This window comes from Elaeis guineensis, chromosome 13, assembly GCF_000442705.2.
Source record: "Elaeis guineensis isolate ETL-2024a chromosome 13, EG11, whole genome shotgun sequence".
In the NCBI taxonomy this organism is placed as follows: Eukaryota; Viridiplantae; Streptophyta; class Magnoliopsida; order Arecales; family Arecaceae; genus Elaeis; species Elaeis guineensis.
Genome location: NC_026005.2, coordinates 8,866,633 through 8,886,353, shown reverse-complemented (window position 1 = coordinate 8,886,353; position 19,721 = coordinate 8,866,633). Strand labels below are relative to the sequence as shown.

The 19,721-nt window shown below is 35.0% G+C and overlaps 2 long non-coding RNA genes across 2 annotated transcripts; both read right to left on the bottom strand.

The window, feature by feature from the left end:
- Positions 1-14,355: 14,355 nt before the first annotated feature.
- Positions 14,356-15,175, bottom strand: LOC105056526 (uncharacterized). The gene is made up of 3 exons (XR_833861.4): positions 14,997-15,175; positions 14,878-14,918; positions 14,356-14,683 (listed from the first exon to the last, which is right to left on the bottom strand). It is a non-coding gene; the product is annotated as an uncharacterized lncRNA (long non-coding RNA).
- Positions 15,176-18,162: 2,987 nt separating this feature from the next.
- LOC105056525 (uncharacterized) lies at positions 18,163-19,711 on the bottom strand. Its single transcript, XR_833860.3, has 3 exons — positions 19,422-19,711; positions 19,251-19,297; positions 18,163-18,356 (listed from the first exon to the last, which is right to left on the bottom strand). It is a non-coding gene; the product is annotated as an uncharacterized lncRNA (long non-coding RNA).
- Between the last annotated feature and the right edge of the window lie 10 nt (positions 19,712-19,721).

The following is a 19,721-nucleotide window of genomic DNA, read 5'->3' as shown; positions in this document are numbered from 1 at the left end:
TTAAATTAGATTTAAATCTAATTTAATCTGATTAAATTAAGTTCTTAATTGGATTAAGATCTATTTTAATTGGGTTGATTTGGTTTTGGTTTGATTTGATTTGAGAAACCAGATTGGAACAAGATATAGATTGAATCCTAGTAAGACTAGGATTCCATCTTGCGCCAATTTAGCCCCCACGCCCACTCTCTCTTATCCCACATCCACTCTTTCTTATTTTGTGCAATAAAACTTCTCTCTCAGGTCTTTACACACATCCAAAACTTTTCTCTCTTTCTCTCTTACATGGAAAGTGGTTGTGGATCAAGTCAAAGTAGGAATTAGTTTGGATTTTAAATTTTATGAGATAGAGTTTTAGAAAATCAAAACTCTTTCCTTATGGCACTGATTTTATTCAATTTTTTTTTTAAATTTTTGTGACTTTTATAGCACATAATATGTGCCCTTTGCTGGTGGTCCATGCACAAAAAGAAAGAGGGGGCGCCTAAGAGTTGGGCGCCCCTTGTCTTGCTATATTTGGATAATCCTTGACTAGGTATTTGACCTAGATAAGGACTCTATTTTTTTCATGAAATTTTTGTGAAAAATAAAAAAAAGAGAGACCTTTGGGGAATGCAAAAATTAGGGAGAAAGAAGGTTGGGGCTTGGAGATACAATAGACACAAGACTAGGTGTCTAGGTGAGAGCAAAGAGAAGAAGAAGAGGGTCTTCTTTTAGGGTTGCTGTGTTCACCTCTTCCCTTCCTATCTTGTATTTTCTGAGGGTGTCTTAGATCTAAAACTCCTTCTCCTACTTATCATCTTTGGAAGAGTCCTAATCAAGAAGAAAGAGGCATCTGATCGACCATCGAAGAAAGATCGGCGCAGTACTAGCATACTGTACTGATTTTCTGGATCAAAACTTCTGATCGTGATTCATGGGCTCATATGGACGACTCCTAGAGGCCGGATGCGTGTGCGGCTCGCAACATCATCCTCAAACTCGGATCAGTAAAGTTAGAATGTCTAACTTACAAGGTAATAGATCTGATCTATTATATTTTACATACATTAGATGTAGTATAGAAACATGTTGATATGATCAACATGTAGTTCTTGCTCTTTATATTTTAATTTCTGATTTAATGTCATGTAATAATCATGTAATAGAATTTTAGATCTAGAAATTCTCTAGTTTTATAAGATAAATTTTGATTTATTTTAGTCTTCCGCTGCCTGATCTTGAAAAAATTTCAAGATCTAATCCTGAAATCCTAGATCTTGTTCCTTTACTTATATGAAATATAGTTAGCTATATCATAACGATAACGAACAGGAGAAATAATTGGATAAGTACCCTTCCTCTTTGCAATAAGGATATCAAGATGAAATTTGGAAGTAGTAGAAATAGTGTTACCATTACAATTTGAGGACCCTGGAGAAGAATCTGAAGAAGAAACTTCAAGCAGTGGAGGCACCTGAATAGTTGATGGATGCACACTGGACTCTTCAGCTATCCCAATATCAAGCTCCCCCTAGATATCATCACTACAATACTCCTCCTGGACACCAGAATATCCATGAGTGCAGAGAAGCTCTCTCGAAAGAAGTAATTTTGGTGTCCCACTATCTGATGGATGACTCCTATAGTAGGCTTCACTTCTCTGAAAAGTAACATCCATAGTAATGAACATCCACCGCTCAGGAGGGTAATAACACTTATACCCCTTTTGAGTAGCAGAATAACTGACAAAGATACATTTTAACGCACATAGATCTAGTTTGCCTACTAAGGATCTATGATCCCGAGCAAAACAAACACATCCAAATACTCTAGGAGGGACCATATAATCGGTAGACCCCTTCAAGCACTATATAGGAGACTTAAATTTGAGTGTCCTGAGGGGCATATGATTGATTAAATTTACAGCAGTCAAGACAGCCTCACCCCATAAAAACTTAGAAACTTGCATGGTAAAGAGTAAAGATCGGACTACCTCCAATAAGTGCCTATTTTGTCGCTCAACAATCCCATTTTGAGCAAGAGTATCAACACAGATGATTTGGTGAAGAATTTTGTGACTGTGAAGATATGCACGGAACTGATTAATGTATTCAGTGCCATTGTCAGAATGCAGAATTTTAATCTTGGCACCAAATTGAGTACCTACCAATTTATGAAACTCGTTGAAGCATTTTTAGACTTCATTCTTCTCCTTTAGTAAATATACCAAAGTTACCCAACTAAAGTAATCAATAAAAGTAACAGACCACCTATGGCCTATAGTAGTAGTAGTGCTATACAGATCCCGCACATCAGAGTGAATTATAACAAAAGGTTTAGAACTTTTAACCCCAGATACAGGAAACACTCTCTTGGTGTGTTTAACCAACTCACAATGATCACAAACGAACGAGATTTTATTATGATTATTTAATAAAAAAAAAAATAAATGATTAAGAATAGAGAAAAGAATATGACCTAGCCTACAATGGTGTAATAGAAGTTCTGAAGTGGCACTTTCAGCAGACAAAGCATACCTTTTTAAAGACGACTCCACACTGCTCTCACTACTTTCGAGGTAATATAGTCCATTGTGCAGTCTACCACCCTCAAGTATTTTTCTCATTTTCAGCTCCTAAAATAGACAATGAGAAGTTCAAAATGTGATTAAGCAATTCAAATATCTAGTAACAGAGCTAATAGAGAGTAAGTTTGTGGGAAAAGATGGAACATGCAACATTGAAGACAATCTCAAATTAGGGATACAGACAATGGATCTTTTTCCTGAAATAGAGGTAAAGGATCCATCAGCTACACGGACCTTGTCCCGATCTGAACATGATGAATATGAAATGAAACTATTAGATGCACTTGTCATGTGACTGGATGCTCTTGAATTTATTATCCAAGAGTTGGATGTTCCATCTACACAATTAAATGCATATGCTAAACTATATGGAGTACCTAATTGGACAAAAAAAGAAGAATCAAGATACCCATCCTGGTGGCTAGGCTACTCCAGAGCGGAGAATGTGGTGCCAGAGGATGACTCATACTTTTCTATCATTCATCGGAGGGTCTGATACTCCTCTGCAGATAAGCTATATTCTATACCCTTAGTCTCCTAAGAAAGATTGGCTTGTGCAGGTCCACGACCATGAATCCGACCTCTAGTTTTTCCACCACCACCATGACCACCACTATCACTACGACCTCAACTACCATGTCCAGGTTGATTTGGACAACCATGGAGATCCCAGCAAAATATCTTGGGGTGTCCAGGCTTCTTGCAATGAAAGCATATCTTCTCATCCAACTGTTGTGGCTGCATTGGGTTGGACATCTTCCAAAAAAAAATCATGCACAATCTCACCGACACACTATCGATCAATCACCACATACTCCTCAACTACAAACTGTCAAGCATCCAGCCATAAAATTGAACTGTTTTTTTTTCTCTTTTTTTTATGCTTTCTTCTTCTTCTTCTTTTTTGGAAAAAAAAAGAACTCAACTAGAAATAGCAGAAAAGATGGAAGGGGCTAACATTTCCTTCTTTACTAATGACATGGTTTCTTTCTTTGCCGATGAAATTCGCACATGAACCATGGGATTGCCGGTGCCGGAGGGTGCGGGGAGGAAAGGAGAAGGAACGACGGTGGGGCACTCGGAGAGAGGTAGTGGCAGCTAGTTGATTGGCACCAACAGCGATGGTGGCAGCGGCGGCGATAGAGGCTCGAGGTAGAGGGGAATGGTAGCGGCAGTGGAGGCTCGGGGTGAAGGGGGTTGCTGAGGTCGTGGGGGGCACAAGAGGCGCAAGATACGGGGCAAGGCAGTGGTAATCTACAGTAGATGGGGTTGGGCAGGAGGCGCTTGGGTTGAACGGCAACAGACAGAATGATGAGAGGCATTCGGGGTAGTTGGGAGCATGGTGCCAGAGAGAGAAGGATGGCGATGGGCGAGGCGGGTCGGTAGAGGGTGCAGGGGGGGCAGAGGGAGTAGGGAGGCGGCAGAGGGTGCAAGGGGGTGGTGCAGGAGTCGGAGGTGGGGTGCGGGAGTTGGAGCCAGGGAAGGGAAGAAGGAGTTGGTGGCGTCGGAGTCGGGGAAGGGAAGAAAGGGGCACCAGATGAGGGAAGAGGAAGAGAAGGAAAGAAGGGAAGGAGGAAAAAAATTTATGGATCAGAATCTGAGAGCTCTGATACTATGTTGAATGTGGAGAGAAGGATTTATTTTTTCTTATTATTAAGAGGATATACAAGAAGCCTATAAATCCAGATAGGTAGACCCAAATACAGAAAGAGAATAATAAGAATATATCAAGGAATAATATTGTGATGGCCTGGCCTGGCCCATGTAACAATCCCAATCCAGAATCAGCCAAAGCCCAAAAAAAAAAAATAGAGGAGAAGAACTCCCGAAGGGAGTCTTCTTCCTCCTCTCGCCGGCTCCCAATCGGAGTCGGAAAGAGCCCCTTCCGGCTCTATTTAAGGAGAAGAACCCTCCTCTCTCCCTCTCATCGAGAAATCCCGAGGCAAAACGGGGGCAATCGTCGGAAAATCCATCACGAAAGACTGACCTGTGCCCGTCCAATTGCTCATCGAAAAAGCTCGCCGGCGTCGGAGGTAAGCCTCCTCCCCTTTCTCTCTTCTCCCCCTTCCTTTCCGTGTCAGTATGCATGTTCACCGGCGACCAGAGTCGTCGGATTTTCATGAAAAAGGGGTTCAGTTTTCTTTTGATTTTTTTTGGGTGCCAGTGGTCGTTGCCGGCTACCGGTTTGGGCTCATTCGGGCGGTGAGTCACCCCCCTCCTGCCGACGGCCGCCCCACGTCGACTGCACCGTCGGTCGGAACTCCAAGTGGGGACTTGCCGGTCCCCTATTTCGGCCCAAAGGAAGCCCGGGAAAAAGAAAAAGAAAAGAAAAAGAAGGAAAAGAAAAGAAAAATAAAAAAAAAGAGAGAGAAAAAGAAAAAGGAGAGAGAAACTTTCTCTCTCTCTCTCTCTTAGATTTTTAGGTCGTTATATTTTGGATTTAAATTATTGACTAATTATTTCGCTGTTGTTTAAGGATAGTATGATAAGATGCTTTGCATGCTTATGGGAAGAGTTTTCTATGAGTATGCGGCGATTGCCATGACCCTTGATTCAAATCTTGGGTCGGAGGCGTGACAATTAGAGTGGTATCAGAGCATAAGTGGATAAATTATGAAACATAGAATCAGATATAGAATGGGTGTAAGTGGATAGACACTAAGGATATTATGGTGTAGATCTTTGATGATTGTAGTGGGAGAAATCTTTATGAACTTTTGGTTAAATATTGAGATTATATATGAAAGGATCACAAGAGATTATGACATATAGAATTTGAAATATGATAGATGATCTATTGATCATTATATGATTAGTTAGATTTTGATTGAAAGTAATTACAAAAGGGTTGACATAAAATTTTATTGTGCAATTATGGTTATTAATTTGATCATTGGTTATTCAAGTAGATCGTAAGTTCAAATTCGATGTGAGAATAATACTATGATATTACTTCTAGTTGAGAAGTTGACTATTATTGGCAAGATAAAGATTTGACGATAAAATATTGTTCCAGGATGGACTAAGAAAAATCTTTTATAATGCTTGATTGGGATATTTATCGAAATTGAATTTGGTATGTAGATTATATATAAAGTGGCATATTAGGATGAATGCATATTTGGAGATATTGCAAAGAAGCCTATTTCTTATTGATGAAATTAATTTTGAGATTGTAGGATATTCATCATATTGGAAGCTTTAATCATCATCCTTAGATCTAAATAATGGATCTTATTATGTCTCTTGGAGACTACATGATGTGTATGAAATTTCAATTTAAAAATTTCGTATCTAAGTTGATCAAGAGATTTTCTGATATTATTGTTGAGGTTGTTAATGAAAAATTGATATCTTCAGATTAAGATAAAAGATCTGATTTATATTTATTTTAGATTAAGGGATCCATGTGAATTTATAATTTAAAAATTTTGAATTTAGAAAATGATATGGAGTTCCTTTGCTTTTGTTAACGAGGTCCCTAATTGAATCTACTATTAAATGGAGATTTGATTTTTTTGAAGCTTGTATGATTGTTATGAAAGGATATTTGATAGATATTGAAGATCCTGATGATAAAAATTTTAGAAAAAAGAAATAATGATTTGAAATTCTTATATATTCTGATTATGTCCAAATTTGGTGAAGCATCGAAGGATTTTTTTTTTCATTGATTTGACTTATAAGAATTTTTGGTTTGAAAATTATCGAATTGAGTTGATATAAGAATTAAGATTTAATTCATATTGATTATAGTAAATCTATATGATGGTTTAAATATGATATTGGACTCAAGGGTTAATCAAGATTATTGTACACTAGTAAAAGTATGAATAAGAATCGAAAGTTAATCTTTGACTTTAATTAAAATTTAAAATTTTAGATCTTTTCTATTGATAAGATAAAGAAATAATTTGATCAAATTTTTTTTTTGGTGAACCTAAGAAATTTTGATTACTAGATCAGAGTGCGCAGCAGAAGCATGGTAATCTGGATTACTTTGAGTAAGTCAGAAATGTTGATCCTTTGAGTTAAAGAATTATGATAGATGATATGGTTTGATACAAAAAATTTATTGATATTAAAAAGAATAATATTTTAAAATTTTGAATTATTTTAGATATTCTAATGTGATTTTTAAAAGTAGTGCTTCCACCTACTATGCTACAAAAAATATTTAGCATCCTAATTCTAGGATGAGTGGACCCTTGATTTTTGATTTTAGATTTAGAATATTTAGAGATAAATTTTTTCTATCCTAGAATTAAATTTTATAATTCTCTATTTATTAGGAAGAATTTGAGATTGTTTATCGAATAATGATTCCAATCTTAGATTATTATACTCAAATATTTATCTCCAGGGTATAATAAAATTTAAAGTTTAGACTCTTTTGATCATTATTATTTCTCTGACTGAATAGAAAAAATTGAGGTTATCTATTGATATTGATGATTATTCTACAAAAGATGGATTGAAGTTATTTATAATTTAATTTGATAATAAATCAATTAATTAAGAGTTGTTAATATTTAGATAAAAAAAATTGATATACTTACTTAGAATAGAGACATTGATTTTGATTATAAGAAAAATATAATTTTGATTTAGATCAATTTTTGAGTTATTGATTTTTATTATAGAATGACTTAATGATAAAATTTACTTCAAGAATTAGAATATTTAAGAGTTTGAGGGTTTGAGTAAGAAAATTTTGATGACTAGAAATAGTGATATTGATTCAATCAATAATGGTGATATTGATCTTTATGAAATGACTTAATGATGAAGTTGCATCGAGAATTAAATATCAAAAGTTCGAGAATAAGATTGAAATGATAAATCTTCAACTTTTGAAAGTACAAATAAGAAAAAATATTTTTGAATTTTGATTGATTAGGATGTCATCAAATGATTCATAGAAGTATGTTTTCCTATCTTATGATGGGTTGAAATTAAGAGTGATTAATATTTTAAAAAATAAATAAATGATGATGAAAAATAAAATTCTTATTCAAGAAATAAGATATTGATTTTTTTCTATTCACAAGAGATAGATTTGATTTTGATCTAGTCATGAGGTATTGAACATTATTTTATAGGGAATGAGAGCATAATTTCGAAATTCTTGAAATATTAAAAATCTTTGAGATGTTGGTCTTGATAAATAAGAAAATGAATGGTTCTGTTTCAGATAGATATTGATGTACCGATTTTTTTTTCTTATGAAATGATTTAAGAATGAATTTATATCAAGAATTAGAATATTGAAATATTTGTGGATGAGATTCAAGTAAGGGAAATACGAAGACTCAAGCAAGAAAAATTTTGAAGACGAAATTTTTTTTACAGGGGAAGAATGTTATGGCCTGGCCCGGCCCATGTAACAATCCCAGCCCAGAATCAGCCAAAGCCCAAAAAAAAAAACAGAGGAGAAGAACTCCCGAAGGGAGTCTTCTTCCTCCTCTCGCCGGCTCCCAATCAGAGTCGGAAAGAGCCCCCTCCGGCTCTATTTAAGGAGGAGAACCCTCCTCTCTCCCTCTCATCAAGAAATCTCGGGGCAAAACGGCGGCAATCGTCGAAAAATCCACCACGGAAGACCGACCTGTGCCCGTCCAATTGCTCGTCGGAAAAGCCTCGCCGACATCGGAGGTAATTCTCCTCCCCTTCCTCTCTTCTCCCCCTTCTTTTCCGTGTCAGTATGCATGTTCACCAGCGACCAGAGTCGTCGGATTTTCATGAAAAAGGGGTTCGATTTTCTTTTGATTTTTTTTGGGTGCCGGTGGTCATTGCCGGCCATCGGTTTGGGCTCATTTGGGCGGCGAGTCGCCCCCTCTCCTGCCGACGGTCGTCCCATGCCGGCTGCGCCGTCGGTCGGAACTCTAAGTGGGGACTTGCCGGTCCTCTATTTCGGCCCAAAGGAAGCCCGGGAAGAAGAAAAGAAAAGAAGAAGAAGGAAAAGAAAAGAAAAAGAAAAGAAAAAGAAGGAAAAGAAAAGAAAAAGAAAAGAAGAAGAAGGAAAAGAAAAGAAAAAGAAAAAAATAAAAGAGAGAGAAGAAAAAGAATATAATAATAATAAATAAGATTTTCTCCTCTCTCTTCCGTGAAGAAAAAAAGAAAAAAAAAAGAAAAAAAAAAGAAGAAAGAAAAATAAAATAAATTAATTAATAAATAATGATATAAATAATAAAATATGATAAAAAGAGTTTCTCTCTCTTCCCTCTCTTTCTTCAGCCTAAACTAGTATTTTCTCTCTCTAGAATTAGACTTTCTCTCTCTATTTTCTCTCTCTAAATTATTTCTCTCTCTTAAGATTTCTAAAATTTTGAGAAGAATGATGATGAATTTAAATAATCCTCGTGATGAATTTTTGATCTGTGATCGTCGGACGGTGCACCGACATCCACTTTAATCAAATCAAGTATTTTTAGATTTTATTTTTCATAATTTTATTGAATTATCTATATGATAATTTCAGCATGATTTGATCTGATCGATCAAAATTTGTTGAATCATATTGTCTGAAGAATCCAAGATGAGTTTTCTCTCTCTAAAATTTTCTCTCTCTAAAATATTCTCTCTCTTGATTGATTCTCTTTCTAAAAAGGTTAGTGAATGAAAAAAAAAAATTTAATAGTTCTGATCTGATTCTAATGAAGAACCCTGATCCATGATTGTCAGATAGCCTACTGGCACCCACCTTAATCAGACCATAAATCTTTAGATTTGATCATCCATGATCCCGATCTAGCCATGACTTGATTTGATCATGTTAATTTCATCAATCGAGATATTGGATCAATCGTAATGTTGGATTGTGTCACCTGATCAATTCGAATTGTACCTCATGAATTTTCTCTCCTCTGATTTTCTCTCTCCACTTGATTTTATGAAATCGATGAAGAAACCTCAGTCCTATCATTTCGAATCCGATTTGATCTGATAGTCAAACTTTGGATCGTTTAGGTCTTAATTAGATTTTGATTAGATGAAATTAGATGATCGGACCCAATCTAAACTGTTGAAATATGGTATTCGTATTCTTTCTAATTATTGAAATTGATTCTGTATAGGATTGTGGATGTTTGATCATGGGATATCGCAATATGATCTACGAATAAAATTTTTAAAGAAAATTTATAGAATTATATGGATTTATTGGAATGCGTTCGAGATAAATAATGTTTCACTTTTTCTAGATTTATCGATAAATTATAATGTATTTTTCTGACATGATTTGTGAAACGATGCATGAATTGGATGAATGATATTTTGTTATGAAAATATCTTATTTGAAATATTATGATGAAGCATGATTGAACATATTGATTCCATGATGCATTATATTGATTGATTTCGATACTACATGATTATATATTTTATTATCGAAATTAGAATATGAAATATGATTTATGAAGAATTCTGATATAAGAAACATTATGAATTGACAACCTGACTATGTAAAGGACCCTACCAATGGGGGCATATACGTTGGCAATTGATTTGTCCTGAGGGTTTACGTCACCAGAAAGACCAGCGACAAACCGTCAGAGAGACCAGCGGTTTCGAAAGACTTTGCTGCCAGATGATTCGCAGCTCACCGCAAGAAGATACGCGGTGTTATGACCCTGCCATAAAAAAAATATGGTCATAGCTCATGGTTAACGAAAAGAATTTAAGAACGAAAGAAATTGAAATTTGGAAAGAAACTTGAATTTTTGAAAAAGGAATGAATTTGGCATGAATTATATTGCATAATTAGAAATTGATTTCGAATTAATGAACTCTATATGTTTATTTTCTATAAATGAGTATTTACTTAAATGCCTGATGAAATCTGTTGAGAAGTGATCATTACTTACTGGGCTGTCTAGCTCATTACCTTCTATTTTACTGTTTTTACAGATGTTGAGGAATTAAGATGATACAAGATATGAATGGAAGAGTGATCAGAAGCAGAATCTCTATACTTTTATTTTCGGTTGAAAGTCTTATTGAATTTGATGTAAGGACTATGAATCATTGTTGAATTTATTGAGACATTAAAGAAAAAATTTAGATCGTTATATTTTGGATTTAAATTATTGACTAATTATTCCGCTGTTGTTTTAGGATAGTATGATAAGATGCCTTGCATGCTTATACAAAGAGTTTTCTATGAGTATGCGGCGGTTGCCATGACCCTTGATTCAAATCTCGGGTCGGGGGCGTGACAAATACCCTAAGATCCTTAATTAAATATATTTCTAATTAAATCCAATCCTTCTAACAAACACCTTAGTGCTATATAGATATACATACATACATATATATATATACATACATACATATATATACATACATACATTATATACATATATATATACATATATATATATATATATACATATATATATATATATATATATGTATGTATGTATTTATGCGCGCGCGCGCGCACACACACACACACACATATATATATATATATATATATATATATATATATATATATATATATATATATATATATATATATATATATATATATATATATATATTAGCAATAAAATTTTAGTGATTAAAAACTTGATCATAACCAAGACTAGGTATGTGGTCTGGTCCTTATCATGATTGCAGAGATTTGTGAGGATTTTGGACGTACTACTCTTGTTATATAGGCTAAAATTATATACTGACCTTATTTATTATAATAGAGACCAAAAGGCTTCGCACTCCCTTTAGGAAGCCAACTATTAGAAAATTATAAGTAGTTCCATTTTGTAGACAAATATTGCCTAGAAATCTTCTATACAAAAAGGAAAAGTAAAGATTTTGTGTTATCTATTTGTCAAGAAAGTTGCCTTTTTTTTTCGGGGGGGGGGGATGAAAAAAGGTTGCTATCTTCAATCGATTGTACAACAATTAAACAATTTATGTCAACTTATTCAGGAAATATTCTTCTGAAATCCATCATGGCCTAGTTTATTTATTTTTGCCCTTCAATGGTAGCTTTTTGATATATATATATATATTCGCAACACACTTGATGCACTAGCAATTATTGGTGCCTTTGGGTAAAACCACATTGTGAGTCTTTGTAGTAATTAATGCTTTAATGGAAACGAGAAAATGTCGTAGTGGGTCACTTTACTCTAGTGCATTGATCTTTTTGTGCTCTGAGGTTGCTAACTTTCTACCTTGATTTGGATGGGTTATGGTCTTAAGGCGCCAATCATTGTTGTACTGCGAGTGGTGAAAGCGATATATTTTTTTTAATTCTTTATTTTTAGTGAGCAAGGCGGAAGATATACCACTAGTCTAGATTTATGGATTGATGTTCCAAATCACTTTCTTTTTTTTTTTCTCTTATAAATTATCTAGATTGCAACTTTTTAATAAAATTTGCTCAGACTTGCATCTTAGCACAGTTGCATATATATTATTTTTTGGTTATGCTACGATACTTTTTTATTATTTTTTAATAAAAAGGTGGAAGGGTGATACCCTCTTTAGCAGGTTAAGAACCAACTTTTTTTTTTTTTTTTTTTCTTGAAATCTTTTCTTCTCCAATGTAAGTAGTGGGCAAAGATAGTTATGGTGGTGGTAGAGAGAGAGGGGGAGTGGAGGTGACGAAGCAAGAGGGTGATGGATAGGGAAAGGAAGATACTGTAGAGATGAAATGAACCCATTTGGCCAAGCTTAAGAGAGGGAGGAAACAAGGTGGTAGCAGCAAAAAAATTAAAGGAGGGGGCTTCAGATTGATGGGGGTAGTGGAGTCAATGCCACTAAAATTGAAGTGGAAGATATGAGATCAACATAATAACAATGTGAGTGAGGAAGGCTGTGAGGAAGGCTGCTATAATTGCCACGTTGATCATAATGACCCTCTTTCTTTCGAAAAAAATTTCTATAGTCAGATCGATCATGGAAAGAGTTATGATCAGACATGCTTCGAGAATATCCATCAAAAGATGGGTGGCCGCGTGCTTATGCACATGCATTAAAATACTAAGAAAAGAGGAATAGATAAATTCTAAGAGTATTTGAACAGTTTAAATAAACATCACATAACTGTTCTTTTTTTTTTTTATGCATGTCTTAATATATGTACGTGGCAGACGACGATGGTTCGATCATAATTTTTTTCATGGTCGGTCTAACTATAGAAATTTTTTTCTCTCCCCTCCCTCTCAAATTTTGTTACTGCAGCCCACCCCCGCTTACACCTCACCGTCCTCCTCCTTCTCAAATCTCATTTGCAGCTCAATATTATCCTTTTTCTCTTTCTCCTTGAATCTCACCCAAAATCCTGACCCGCTCTCTTCTCTCTACCATCCTTCTCTTTCTCAGATCTCACCTGCGACCTTGATACGAACCTCTCCTCTCCAGTGCACCGTCACCACTGTCAATCATCTTCATGGAGATATCAAGGAAAATTGGAAGAAAATATTTTTCAATAAACCTCTGAACCTTAAAATATTTATTGGGATTGTCATTGGTTTTAATTTTAAAATATATCTAAAGTTGAAAGTATTTATTGCACCAATCATGCAAGTACAAACAATTGCTGGTAGATAAATCGATACCATTCATATTGAATTGGATGGCCAAAAAAAATTATGAAAGGACTTAAAATCTTTTGGAGTATCGAAGGAAACTCATTATTTTTTATTTGTTGATGCATGGTCACACATTATTAGCCCATATTAAAGCAACCCGTAAGGTTCTAATTGGTCACTATAATGCACAAAAGGAAAGAAAACGGCAAATATTTATCCCATATGACCTCTCTCCCCAGAGTATGATGATTGATGAGTGCAAATTGCTTATGGGATAAATGAGGTGTCAATTTTGCTAATGCATTTTATGATGAATATATTTTACAAATATATAAAAGAGAAATTTTATGGTAAATAAAAAAAAGAAATCTTTTCACTATTTCATCAGAAGAAGAAAAAAAAAATCTTATAAAGCAAAAACATAATTATATGAGCATATACTTTGCAATGACTTTTCATCTTATTTTCTGAATAAAAATTGTATTTTGAGATTTATAATATTCTGTTAAATGACATGATCTATCAAATTCTCATCATCATTTTTATTCAATTTTATGACTTAAATTAAATAGTTGAATTGTACTTACAGATATAGCTAGCCTTCACCAGCTTTTAGAATCGTTTTGTACACGAGTAAATAAAACGAAGGACACTCCTGTATTAGGTTGTGCTTCTTAAAGCTCACTTGTGCCAGGCGAAAACAGCTAGCTGTGGTCCTTTATTGAACCTATGATAAATAGTTTAATTGTACTTCTACACAAATATGCTGTCCACACCATGTAACGTTGCAGCTTTTCTTTCTTCTTTTTCCTCTTTTTTTCTTTTTTTTTTTTGTCCTTCTTTCCTTTTCTCTTATTGATTAAGGACACTGTAGGCCTTCACGAATTGAGATTTTTTTCTTGTTGACAAATACCTTTACAACTCAAGAATTTTTTAAAAAAAAAATAAGCAAAAGGACTGCCATTCAACAGCGAAGAAGTCACACAAATCAGCAGGAAATCGTGCATCTATGGCTACTTGTCATGTCACATCTTTAACCAAGTGGTCCTGTTCACCGTCAATTGGGACATGTAAGAGAAGTAGCTTTAGTTCTCAGGCGATTTTTTTGCAACTAAGATGAGGAATTAAATTATCAATAACAGTCCTGCCTTCAACATTAATCCGATAATCATAGCAACTAGCAGATTAACTACGAATCGGTAATGCATCACTCTACAGGCTAAAAACACAACCACAAACCAAGGATAGCTAGTAGATCTTTATCTTTATTAATAAAAGCAAAGTGGCTCCTCTTAACCTCCCTTCATCATCAAAAAAAGAAAAAAAAAAAAAAAAGGCACAGACGGGTAGTAGAAGAGAATTGAGAGACAAGAACAGAGAGAGACCGAAAACCAGCTAATAAAAACATAAAAACAAGCTGCTTCAGATCATATAACTTCCTCTTCTTCTTCTTCTTCTTCTTCTTCTTCTTCTTCTTCTTCTTCTCATAACTTCAACTATGTTGAGGAGGCGGTCCTTTCGGCACAGTCGGGGGATTTGGACCGCTCGCGCTTGCTACATGAACTCCTCTATCCTAAGCATCCATCATCAACAAAACCATCAGCCAACATACCACTTAGAATTCCAATTTAATAAGTAATCATAACATACACTTGCTAACAAAGAAAACTATATATATATAGTTCTTATATTATCTCTTTAATAATAAAACTGCTTGTTTAGGATAACAATAAAGCATGCAATAAGTTATAACAAGGAAAGCAAGACCTGAGAAGATTGCAGCTGAGAAAAATCTGCCTCTTTAGTTTCTGAAAGAACCATATATAAAACAAATTTCAGAAAAATAGGAAACATAATTGAAAAAAAAAAAAAGGTGATCTGCATACCATTTGCTTGAGAGTTGCCACTGCCGAACCTCTTGACCCGTTCAACAAGGTTGAAGAAGCTATCCTTCAACTGCTGTGCAAGCTTGGCCATGGAGACTCTTGGAATGTGTGGTCTATCCCCTTCTCCTCCCCTTATCCCTTTTATACTCGACGACTAGGTTGCAAGTGTCATTGATCTGTGGGCGAGGTCATGTGCAAACGTTACACGTGTTGGAACTAACAAGGAGAGGACATCCTAGCAGATAAGAAGAGGCTTGGGTTAATTAGAGTTTGGCATGATGGCATCCTCATTAATCCACTAATATCATCTTTACTTATTCTGAGGTGTTTGTTTTTTTTTTTTTCCTCTATTTTTTGACAAACATTGTAACAATCTACCTCTTCCTAGCATGATGGCACCTTGAGGGTATGCTTCCTCGTTAATCCGCTAATAAAGTCTCAAGTTTTTGCATTTGATTTTTTTTTTTTTTTTTTGAGAGATATTATATTGATCTTACTTTCATATTCAAATCTGACCCTTTCGCTCATCAATGTATTTAAAAGATTGATGCCAACCAACTAGACCAAATCTTGCTGGCAGTAATTATTATTTAATATATAATGTTGAATCTCATCTTATATAGATTTCAAAGCACTTCATTCTCTTTTTTTCATTCGTCTACATAGATCTTGAAGTCAATATTGCACAATCAATCTTTTCTTTCGGGCGAAAGAAACAACCAAACCCGCCTTTTCTGAGTTCCTTCTATAACAATAAATATTTCTTTTTTTTTGGTCAAAACAATAAATAATTTGCATGATATAACATAGCCATCCCTTCAATATGATTTTCTAATATGGTACATCAGATACAAAAAGACCCATTAGTTAGATTCCAACTAACGTAACAATTAATCTATATATTTAATAATATTGATGAGATTAAACAACTTTCTATGTCATGATATTATATTGTATTTAGTCATTAACTTGTCAAAGGTCTCATGCATGTATCGTGCCCATAAAGCTTTCATCTTCGGTGAAGTTTCCTCATTCATCCTAAGAAGATCTACCAACTCAATTTTTAGCTATTTTGTTTCTTGATTTGCCCATATGTATTTATTCTAGATTGGTTTAATTTAACCATCTTACCCAAAAAAAAAAAAAAAAGATTTCCTCACTCCCCGGTAAATAGACCAAGTGACTAACTATATTTCTGTTACTTAATTGCACAGAATGTTTTCACGGGGAGAGCCCAATCTAAATTAGATGACTTGTGTTCTAGCTAATTATGAAATAATTCTCTTTTGTTTTTTTTTAATAAAAATTCGTGGTTCAATAGAATATGATAGGTTCTAATTAGGGGTACAAACAAGCCTAACCGAATAATAGGCCATCTAGCTCAGCTCACAATATGAAAAGGCTAGTCAAGCTTGAGCCATGCATGAGCCAAACTTAACCAAAAGTGTTCAAGCTTACCTTGTATTAGATTTGAAGCAAGTCTGAAAGGGCTTCCTATAGAGCCAACCTTGGCTGCTATATATTCCTGCAAGCCTTTGGCTTTAGGGTTGGCTCATCCACTTCGTCTGCTTTAGTTACTACTTTAGTACAGATTGTTTTATAAATGAGTCGAGCCCAAATGAAGTATTGCCAAGCTTCTCCTACCAAGAGCACATTGGACCAGCTTAAGCTAGCTATGGCCTCCTTAGTTCTCTTCTCAAGGAAAGAAAAGTGGACCAACTAAATGTGAAAGTGTGTAAGCTTTAATATATAGAGCATGGGCAACACTACTGGATTTGGAACATGTTTTACTAATGATAAGAGCCATATTTTCTCGAAATAATAAGCCTTTTTGTTTATGCTTTTCCCCTTCTTATTAAGAAGTGCATTCGGAACGTGGCAAGGAATCATCTCTTGTCCTTCGTTACATAGACAAGCTCTTTTTCTGCGGTACAACATGGAGAAGCGCTTTTAGAGGCCACAACTTGGCAACATGCCTTCATCATACCATTTCTTCTTCTCGTGTGATTCCCATCTGAGGTCATCATTCAAAGAAGACCATTGGTGCCTACCCGGGATAACCAGAGTGTTATGGTGACATATTAAATTTATAGAAAATGATCCAGGGTGCCCCTTATGATTCTATGGGAAGTTCCTAATAAGATTCACTGTAACAATTAATATTGTACTATATAATAAGATGATACTGATACGAGATATGATGCTAAGATAGTGAATCTTGGTTTGTAAGTCTAGAACTATCTATTTGGTAGCACTATAATCAACAAATTCTTATGTTTGATAATAAATCTCACAAGTTATAGCAATCTTCGTTTGCCACATGGCAAGGGAATTATTTGTGTACGCTTGGTGAGAGCTCATAGCATTACTTTTAAATTAATTAGTAGTTCTTAAGTCCTTTTGACTGCTCAAACAAAGCTTTATAAGCCAGGTAGCACCCTCTTCTTTTGGGCTTATTTTTAGTTTGCTGCTGGTTAGAATTTGGGCATGCAGTTCTCTTTTTGATTTTTTTTTTTCTCTAGTTTTCCTCTGGTTAGAATTTGTCTTATCGGGCTTCACTAGTTCTAGTCGTTCGACATCAAGTTTGAGCTAGTTCCATTTCTACATAGTCATTTGAACTAATCCCTGCAGGTGGCCCGCCGGGATCATCGCACAATTGAATACTCTCCAAATAACAAATAAATATGACCAGTTCAGGGTTAGCAACTCAGTCTTGGGAGGGGCCTGTCTTCATTCTCTTGGACTGTGGGACAAATTCCTCATTGATCTTAAAAACTTTTTCCTTGGTAAAACTAGATTTATTAAACTAATCGAGTAAATATATATCCATGTGAATCGGAAAACATAATATGCAAAAAAGGCAGAAGGAATATCTGATGTAGCAATCCATAAAGTGGTTTCCATATGATTGGCCACAATCTCAAAAACTTTCACCAACTATCAATTGTATGCGAAATAAATCGATCGACCTTACCGTTGAACAACTAGCAATTATAAAACAATTCCACTTTCTTTAGGAGTTTCAATAATCAGTGAAATGTTTAGGGCAAATTAGCACAAATTCAAGCCACCATTTTAGTTTCCTCACAATGTGGGCCAAATATAGATAGGGGAAACAGGAAATGACACGATTAACAAGAAACAAGAGAAAGAAAAAACGGAAACAAAACAAACAAAAAGCATATCATACTTAGCATCTCGCTTTATTTGGTTCTAATAAGCTAGACACAAAACATCAAAGTTAGCATGCGACTTTGCAACCATCTTGCTGAAACCAAATGCTCCTCAGTTATGCTCTGGCCCATGGCCTGCGGATACGTCAGGAATTTTTGCAGAACCATCAATGTCAGCAGCTCTACTCTGAAAATAATAATAACAATGTTAACAAAATTAGTGGCTTAGAATCATTATTACAAGAAATAGAAACAATACACTTCATTTTTTTCTTCTATAAAAAAGCTACTAGGACATCTAAATTAACATATTTGATATGGATGACCTAACACATGCTAAACTGCGATATTCTTTTGTACAAAGGACCTAACCTGGTCCCTAGCTTCTTTAATATATAAAAATAATAATTGAACATGGTTAAAACCACCATTTTGAAACTTTCACTTATTTCTTCCTAGCACAATATATTGCTGTTCATACTAATAATGCAACAACATATGTCACTATAGTTTACAAAACAACGGTATTGCTTTCATTTTGCAGGCATAGGCTAAAGTCATAGACATTGTAACAGCCCTATGAATGGCAAGATTGTACTCCAAAAAGTTGTTATGAGTTCTTTAGTTAATCATTTCTTCCATTTAATGATTTATGTAGATCTAAGATCCTGGCAGCTAAGGCCTTAAGAGTGACAGGCACGCTTTGTACTGCATATTTGTATGGGCAAATGTCACCTATTTTCTATGTACTATGACCAACTCTTCCTTGATGTGTCCCCTATGTCAAATGCCACTGCAAGAAAATAAGTTTTTATCAGCATAGAAAAGTGCTATTGAAAGTAAGAAAAGTGTAACTATTTTAATAAATTGATGTAGTGCGCATGGGCAGCCAGCACATCAAGTAATTCCTGGTGTCATTCATGTGTTGTGGCAACTTAATTTGCCTATCTACATGTATACATGGTATCGTTCCAACGGTGCGTAGTGTTCTCCGCTCTCCTTTTTATGATAATACGTACTTCTTCGTCATGTTATTTATTTCATAAGCATAATTGCTGGAATCAAATTAAATATGCATCACCTGCACTATCGTAGATCCCACTTTAGCATTCCCTTCACCCGAGTTTTCTGAGCATAAAACCAAATATCTTTATCAGAAGTATTGCTATAAAGACATTATGATTCAAAAAAAAAAAAAAGAAAACTCTTTTTCCATGCGAGTATGTTTCATGTTTTGTATGATATACTCCACCTTTTTCTTCCTTGGAGCTGCCAAATTTGAAGCTTGTGACGCGTTGAACAAGGTTGGAGAGCTTAACCTTCAACTGCTGAGCTAGCTCGGCCATAGAGATGTCACCAAATGGTCTATTCTTTGGAGTGTTTCTGATCTTCTCTTATTCTATATGGTCTCTCCTTGCTAGTTGGGTTTATATAAAGACTAGCTTTGGTGGGTTAACAGTAAAGAAAAGCTTGAGGCCATGTGCACTGGTTGCTCATCCTTTTGCGCACATCCGTCCCCCACAGTTGCGTGAAGAAGACCACACGAAGGAAA